Source organism: Oryzias melastigma, linkage group LG6 (genome assembly GCF_002922805.2).
Source record: "Oryzias melastigma strain HK-1 linkage group LG6, ASM292280v2, whole genome shotgun sequence".
Taxonomy (NCBI): domain Eukaryota; kingdom Metazoa; phylum Chordata; class Actinopteri; order Beloniformes; family Adrianichthyidae; genus Oryzias; species Oryzias melastigma.
Genome location: NC_050517.1, coordinates 1,690,618 through 1,698,501, shown reverse-complemented (window position 1 = coordinate 1,698,501; position 7,884 = coordinate 1,690,618). Strand labels below are relative to the sequence as shown.

Sequence of the window (7,884 nt, the reverse complement as noted above, 5' to 3'; positions counted from 1 at the left end):
AGGAAGTGTGTGTGTGTGGGGGGGGGGGCTGCTGATTAGTGGCTGAGCTTCCAGGCTCGTGTCATGTACTGTACATCAGAGAGGATCAGCTAACCAGCCTGAAAGTCAGATGACACTGAGCACATGCACCCCCCCCACTGATTCACAAAAACAACAGAGATTCACTGATGAAGACGTTCTGCTGCTTCTGACAGGAAGTTCCGCCTCCGGACCTGCAGCCTGAACAGCAGAACTTCTCCAGAACCTTCTAGAGGCTAAAGTATCAAACTGAACTGTTCAGAGTCTGTTCAGGTGTTCTACAGCAGAAATGGTTCCTGCAGGTCACCCCCCCCTTGTGGGAGGGGTCAACCCTCAGAAGGAAGTACAGGTGTGATGATCCAGACGGGTTTGCTCTGGTTCTGGAAACCTGCAGGTCCAAATGGATCCATGAATCTGCAGGAAGAATCAAAGCTGATAGAAACCTCTTCAGTAAATGTTTTCAGAATAGTCCCCCCCCCCAAACGGAGGTGAGATGAGCACATGTGGCTCTGATGCCCCCCCCCCGGCCTCACATGTGAGTCTTGGTCCTCCTGGGTTCTGCTGAACCCTAAGAAACATGTCAGCCCGACCAGAACCGTTCTCTGTCCTCACAGAGTCACATTCAGACCCCCCCACTCTCAGAGGAAGTGCCCCCTCCCCGAGGTCAGAGCTACAACTGGAGTCATGATCTGAGCCGGGGGCGGGGCCTACAGGTTGTGTTTGTGCAGCAGCTAAGACCAACACATCTGGCAGAGCTTTGAGGTGCGGCGCTGACGCCGGGGATTCTGGGTAAGAGCTGTATTTTCCTGAACGCTGAACAAGCGTGTGACCTCGGCCTGAACCCTCCAGAACACCTCCACTCTGGTGGGTTCAGTCCATTCTGAACCTCCAGATCCTCCAGCAGCAACATCTGTGATGTTGAGGAACTTCTTCAGAGGTTTAACCATCAAAGACTCACTGATGAAGATGCTTCTTCCATCTTCCTGTAGCATTTTCTTCATGCTGGCCGACATCTCAGATTAAAACGGCGTTTGAGGATTTCTTTATTCAAATCACTGGGAATCCGGAGCAGATGAAAAGGCGCTGGGCGGGGCCAAAGTCTCCCTGCTCCGCCCCATTCTGGTGCCTCCACTTGTGGACGAATAGATCCATGAATGTCTTTGTTTGGGCTGTCAAATTATCAGAGTGCGTTCTTTTGTTGATGGTGTTACTCTCATGTTCTGCACACCTGGAGGAGCATTTGATCCCGCCCAAACCATGGTCATTAAGACAGATATGAATATTGAATGGATCATTAGAACTTCAGTCCTGTTACTTTCAACTTCAAATTGTTTTGACAGAAGCAGACTGTCGATGCTATCATCACGTTGTCATGGGAACAGCTTCAGTGGAAAACTCTATCTACTTTTTGAGAAAGGGGGTCGTCGTGAGAAGTTAAATACACATCATTTTAGAGGGAAAGTTCACCTCTTAGCACTTGTCTTTGTCCAAACGATGAAGCTAAAGTTTATGTAAAAAAAAGCAACAGAGTCTAAATAGTCTAATTCCTCGGCGGTGTTTCACTTATTCCTTTGACTCTCTTTCTTTCCTACGTTTTATCCGATTCTTCAGAATGATCAGATTCACCCAAACAGGTTAAAACAAACGATCAAATCACTCTCAGTTTCTTTTCTGCGACTTGTTGTTGTGATAAACTGTAGAATAATGTATCTCAACATTTGAATTATGGTATTGATAAGAAGTTTCCTCAGACAAATGTTCTTCAATTTGTTGATGTGCTAGATCAGAGACTCCAAACCTGATGGTTTTTCTTGTGTTGTTTTTTCAAAACTGAAAAAAATGACCCTTCAAAGTAAAGTTTGAAAGTCTTTTAGAATAAAAAAAAATAAAGTTCTGTTTCTATTTGGATCTTTCACTGTTTCAGACATTTAGCAGCAATTATTAAGTTAAAAATCCATGCGATCAAAATCAATATTTAGATTGATGAACCAGTCAGAACTAATCAATCACACTAAAGATGACATCACTAGACGGTTGTCCTGTCTGAGCTGGAATCTGGACCAGAACTGGACACAAACCATGTTGCTGCTGTTTCGTTGCACCGCTAATGTTAGGTTCAGGTGTGAGGAGCTGTAAGCTAGCCAGGAGAGTAGACAAAAGGTTTACACCATTCCATGAGTCCCGCCCACAACTCAGAGGTGAATATCTGATGAACTCCTGCTGCTCTGCAGAAACTATGTCCTAGACACAGGATTTAGACGATCATGATAATTAGAAGATGACTGGGAACGGTTTGGAAACCATCATGTGAGACTTCAGTTCTGGTCAGAGTTAATGTGGTTTAAGACTCATGTCACTGTCGCCAGCCACAGCTCTGGTTTTAAAGGGTTAATGGAGTTCATCAACATCTGCTCCAGATCTTCATGGGGGCTCCTCCAGGATGGGGGTTTGTAACCAAGTCACACCAGCATCCAGTTTGATGTGAAGTCATATTTCTAGGACCTGAACTGACACAAGCAGAGCTTCTCCAGCCTCTGATCTGGATTACATCAATCGGCAACAAAACTATTTCTAAACTGGACTTTAGAAGCTGACAAGAAGAGGATAGAAAGGGGGAAAAAGGCTGAAGAAATGAATGGAAAGATTGACCAAAGGGTGGAGGGAGGGATGGATGATGGATGGAGAGATGATGGATGGAGGGATGGTGGATGGATGGATGATGGATGGATGGATGGAGAGATGATGGATGGAGGGATGATGGAGGGATGGATGGATGATGGATGGATTATAGATGATAGAGGATGGATGGATGATGGATGGATGGATGATGGATAATTGGATGAATGATGGATGAATGATGGATGGATGATGGATAGAAGGATGGATGATAGATGAATGGATGGAGGATGGATGGATGGGTGATGGATGGATGGATGGATGATGGATGGAGGGATGATGGATGGATGGAAATAAATGATGGATGGATTATAGATGATAGAGGATGGATGGATAATGGATGATGGATGGATGGATGATGGATGGATGATGGATGGATGGATGATGGATGGATGATGGATGGATGGATGGATGGATGGATGATGGATGGATGATGGATGGATGGACAGAAGCATCAAGGAACAGTCGTGGTCAGTCAGAATAAGAACACATTTAAACCAGTTTTAATTCTGTTTTCATAAATCAAAATAAATGAAGATGTCTGTAATCTCCACAATAATCAAACGTCTTTCAAAGTATCAACTTCCTAATGTTATTGTCTCTAGACCTGCAGCGTCTGTCTTCAGCTGTTCTCTCTGTGTGCGATGATCTGTCATGCTCTTCCAACCACGAACATCGATGCGTTCAGTCTGACACAGTCATGTACAAAACAACTTAATGACATCAGACAGACAGTCAGCTGCTCACCTGTCCAAGTAAAGCCAGTCAAATACATCAATGTACCACCTGGGGACAAAGGCATCAATACAGAAACTTCACACAGCAAACAATCTGTGACCCCCACCAGGGAGCGCTGTGGCCGGGCTGCAGGTGTGTCCACAGGACTGCATCATTTATGAGGCTCTGCAGGCTGAAGACTACCGAGAAAACAACAATTCTATGGGCTGATGCTGAAGTCTTTCAGACCGTCTGGAATGAGCTGGTACCTCGTCAGTATTTATTCTGTGAGTGAGTACTTTCTTATCTTTAAGGTATTTAGGATGTTTATACATTTTAAGAAGTTTGGTCCACAAAGTGCATTAGTTTATTTTTGTTTAATCTGTTGAGAATCTAAAACTAAAAGAACATTTTAGCAATCGTAACCTGGCAAACACAACTACAGTGCATCCATTTCCCAAACTACTTTAATCCTTTTCAGGGTCGAAGGGTTGCTGGAGCCTATCCCAGCCACTTTTGGGCGAAGATGAGGTACGCCCTGGAGGAGCCGCCAGTCCATCGCAGAGCTAGTATGTTAAAACTTGCATAAAAGTTACATTTTTAAAAAAACTATAAATACTTTATATAAGTAGATTGAAAACTTTTAGCTTCAGAATTAGCAATAAAACTTTAAAAGGACACATTAAACTAACCTATCAATATAAAACCATAAAAGATGTTGGGTGTGACAGACTGTTAGAATAAAGTGATAGCTGTACAGCTGCAGCTCCAAACTGTTGCATATCGCAATTGGAGAAGGAAATGAGTTCATACAAAACATTAGCATATTTGGCTACGTTAGCATCAGTGAAAGAATTCAAACCTCTTGAGTGACTTGTGTTTGAACAAACACGTTACAGTAAAATGTTTCAGCAGACCCTCTGATGCTAACACTACCAAACATGCTAATGTTTTAGCAGACAGGCTAATGCTAACGTTACCAAATATGCTAATGTTTCAGTAGTCATGCTGATGCTAACACTACTAAACATGCTAATGTTTTAGCAGACATGCTGATGCTAACGTTACCAAATATGCTAATGTTTTAGCAGACATGCTAATGCTAATGTCACCAAATATGCTAATGTTTTAGCAGACAGGCTAATGCTAACATTACCAAATATGCTAATGTTTTAGCAGACAGGCTAATGCTGACGTTACCAAATATGCTAATGTTTTAGCAGACAGGCTAATGCTAACATTACCAAATATGCCAATGTTTTAGCAGACAGGCTAATGCTAACATTACCAAAAATGCCAATGTTTTAGCAGACAGGCTGATGCTAACGTTACCAAACATGCTAATGTTTTAGCAGACATGCTGATGCTAGCGTTACTAAACATGCTAATGTTTTAGCAGACAGGCTAATGCTAACGTTACCAAATATGCTAATGTTTCAGTAGTCATGCTGATGCTAACACTACTAAACATGCTAATGTTTTAGCAGACAGGCTAATGCTAACGTTACCAAATATGCTAATGTTTTAGCAGACAGGCTAATGCTAACGTTACCAAATATGCTAATGTTTTAGCAGACATGCTAATGCTAACGTTACTAAACATGCTAATGTTTTAGCAGACATGCTGATGCTAACGTTACTAAACATGCTAATGTTTTAGCAGACATGCTAATGCTAATGTTACCAAATATGCTAATGTTTTAGCAGACATGCTGATGCTAGCCTTACTAAACATGCTTTTTTCAAAAGTAAGCTAACGCTACCGTTTTAACTAAACAGAACGAATGTAAAATACTGTTTACCTGATGATGAACAAATCCACCTTCCTGTCTGTATCCCAGAGCTGTTGTGAAATATAAGAGCAGCTTTAGCTTACAGTGCAGTAAACTTTACTGCCATCTAGTGTCTGTGGTTGTTACAGAGAACATTAGCATAAGTCCAAACAAAGAAGTGTGATCTGTGTTGACCCACATTTGAGTCCAAGCTGATATAAACCCAGCTGACATACATTTATGAGTCAGAGAGTCATCAGCTGTTCCAGAGAGGCAGAATCATACATTCTGAGGGGTGAGTGGTCCGGTAAGGTAGAGGAGCCTCTGAGCGGCTTTATGGTCATATTTCTTCAGACACAGAATCCAAGGACGAGTTTGTGGGCCGAGAACAGAAGAGGAGCTGCCTACCAAAGGAGAGGCTGATAAGAGGAGGGGAGGATGGAGGAGCGCTGGAGGAACCGGCTCTAAACACACAAAGGGGGGTGGAGATGTGTTTGGATGAAAGCATCGGGGGAGGGGGACCTGCAGGACACGGCCCAACAGGATGACCTGTGACCTCTCCTCCTGCCAGAGCCGCTCGGAGGAACCGGGGGCTGTGGAGCTGCGGTGTGCCGGGGCCCTCAGCAGTGTCAGATAGCTCGGGGCCTTTTCAAATGTATTTTTCAAAAGTGTGGGGGATCAATAAGTTGGTGTGCAGAGCAGCAGCTGCAGAAACACCAGTCTGTGATTTTTACTTTGCTGTGAGGCAGAAGGTGTTCGGAGCTCTTGTCAAAGGAGAGCCTCCAAAGCTCCCAGACAAAAAGAAGTCAATAAACGAGCCAGAGTCACTTTCTGCAATCAGGAGCGTCTTCCTGCTTCTATTTAACACTCTCAGGAAACGCATGCAGGAGGGAACACGCCTCCCCCGCGTGGACGCATCGCCACCAAGCCAAAGCGTCTCTGCTCACTGATTCAACGGGATGTTTCAGGCGGAGAAGCTGAAGGATTCATTCACACGATGGAGGAGGTTTCCCTGAAGCCTCGGACATTCTAGGCTAAAACTACAAGATGTTACGATGAAAACTGCCCCCCCAACACACGCTCAGCCTCATGAAGAAAGACAGGAAGAAAGCTGGAGGCTTCAGTCGCTGCTCAGCTCTTGACCCGGGTGCTGGTGTTTGTCCAGCCGCTCCTCCAGGTCGCTGGGAGGTTCCTTCAGAACCCAAATGAGAAGAAACTGGAGGCTGATGAGCTTTAAAGCTTCCACAGACGAGAAAGACGGCAAACATCCGAACTCCTGCTCCACAAACGCTGGTTCTGAAGAAGGCAGAACTGAAGGAGGAGGAACCCAGTTCTGGATCAAACCTCCAGCCTTCCTGAAGCTCCTGAAGGGGGCGCTGTCCTCTTGGATTTCATCCCAACCAAAGGAGTTTTGTTTTTCCAGGAGCAGACGTGGCTCAGGCTTTTATTTTGGAATTCTGCGGTCACAGCTGATTCAAAGCCCATCAGGACGTCTGTGGAATCACACTGACAGCCGTGTCGTCCTCCTCGCCCACGTTTCCCATCATGCACTCCTCTCAGAGACAAAGCGGGTAATTGGATTCACGCTGCGTTTGTAAGGAGGAGCGGGGCAGAGGCGTCCGCGCTCCGCGGGCCGGCCCGTGGCGTCCGGCGTGATGCTGATGCTGAGGTGACCCCGCCCGTCAGAGGTCACGGAGAGGAACAGAGCCGAGCGTGGCGCCCGGAGGAACATGTTTGCTGCTGTCCAGGACCAAACAGCCTGTCGGACGCAAACACACGATCTGCCTCTCTGAGCGCCTCCTGGGGGTGAGGGGGGGCCGCTCAGCCACTGAGTGAGGATGACAGACGCAGAGGGCCGAGGGGGGGCAGCGCCGCACGCCTGCAAAACAAACAGTATCCATGAAACTGAAGGAGCGCGCCGGTTCTGCCGCCGCCGCTGGACCAACGAGCAACACGCAGTCAGGAAATAAAGTCCAGCTCTCAGACAGAAAGAAAACTCTTGACCAAACGCAGGAACATGTTCATGAGGTCATAAGAGCTGAAGCCTCAGTTCCAGCCTGTCGTTATTAGCTAACCGCTAACCGCTAGAACGTCGGCTGTGAAAGCTGCATCAGAATTTTCTCTTTCTAACAGAAACCTTTCTACACACTCTCCATCTTTACAGTGTTTATTCTGTCCTGCACATTCGTTACTACCCTAATCAGACGGCTGTTAGCTTAGCTAACCTCGCTGAAGGTAGAATTTTAATCTGATTCTAATTTTCAGCTTTTATCTTCTCATATGAAACTCTTTAAGGTTATTTTGCTGTTTTTCATTTTGCACTTTTTGTTCAGCGACTGTGTTAGCCTTTACCAATTAGACTTACCGTTAGTCTTTAGCGGTAAAAGTTAACGGACTTTGGACTAGCGTAAACCTCTTTAACCTCAGTTAACACGGTTTTTCTGCCTCAGAATCCATTCAAGTCCCACGATGATCATCTTCTGATGTTTCCAGAGCGTTCCCACGGGTCTTTTCATGACGATGACGCCGTTTTTAAACAAAATCCTGTGAAACTTTCAAGCACATAGTTTCTGCAGAGCGGCAGGAGTTCATCAGAAATTCACCTCTGAGTGGCAGATGGAACTGAGGGGGAGTAAACCAGCCCTCATTTCCCATCATCCCCCATGTTTACACTCTCTCCCACTAGCTTACAGCCCCTCTC

At 45.4% G+C, this 7,884-nt stretch overlaps 1 long non-coding RNA gene across 1 annotated transcript in view; it reads left to right on the top strand.

Moving 5' to 3' along the window:
• The window catches only part of LOC112152895, a 68,410-nt gene extending 61,523 nt beyond the window's left edge, over nt 1-6,887 (top strand). Inside the window, exons 3-5 of the long non-coding RNA XR_002920405.2 lie at nt 3,542-3,698; nt 3,893-3,980; nt 5,538-6,887. This is a non-coding gene — a long non-coding RNA (uncharacterized LOC112152895). The remainder of the gene's footprint in view (nt 1-3,541; nt 3,699-3,892; nt 3,981-5,537) is intronic.
• Nucleotides 6,888-7,884: the final 997 nt, after the last annotated feature.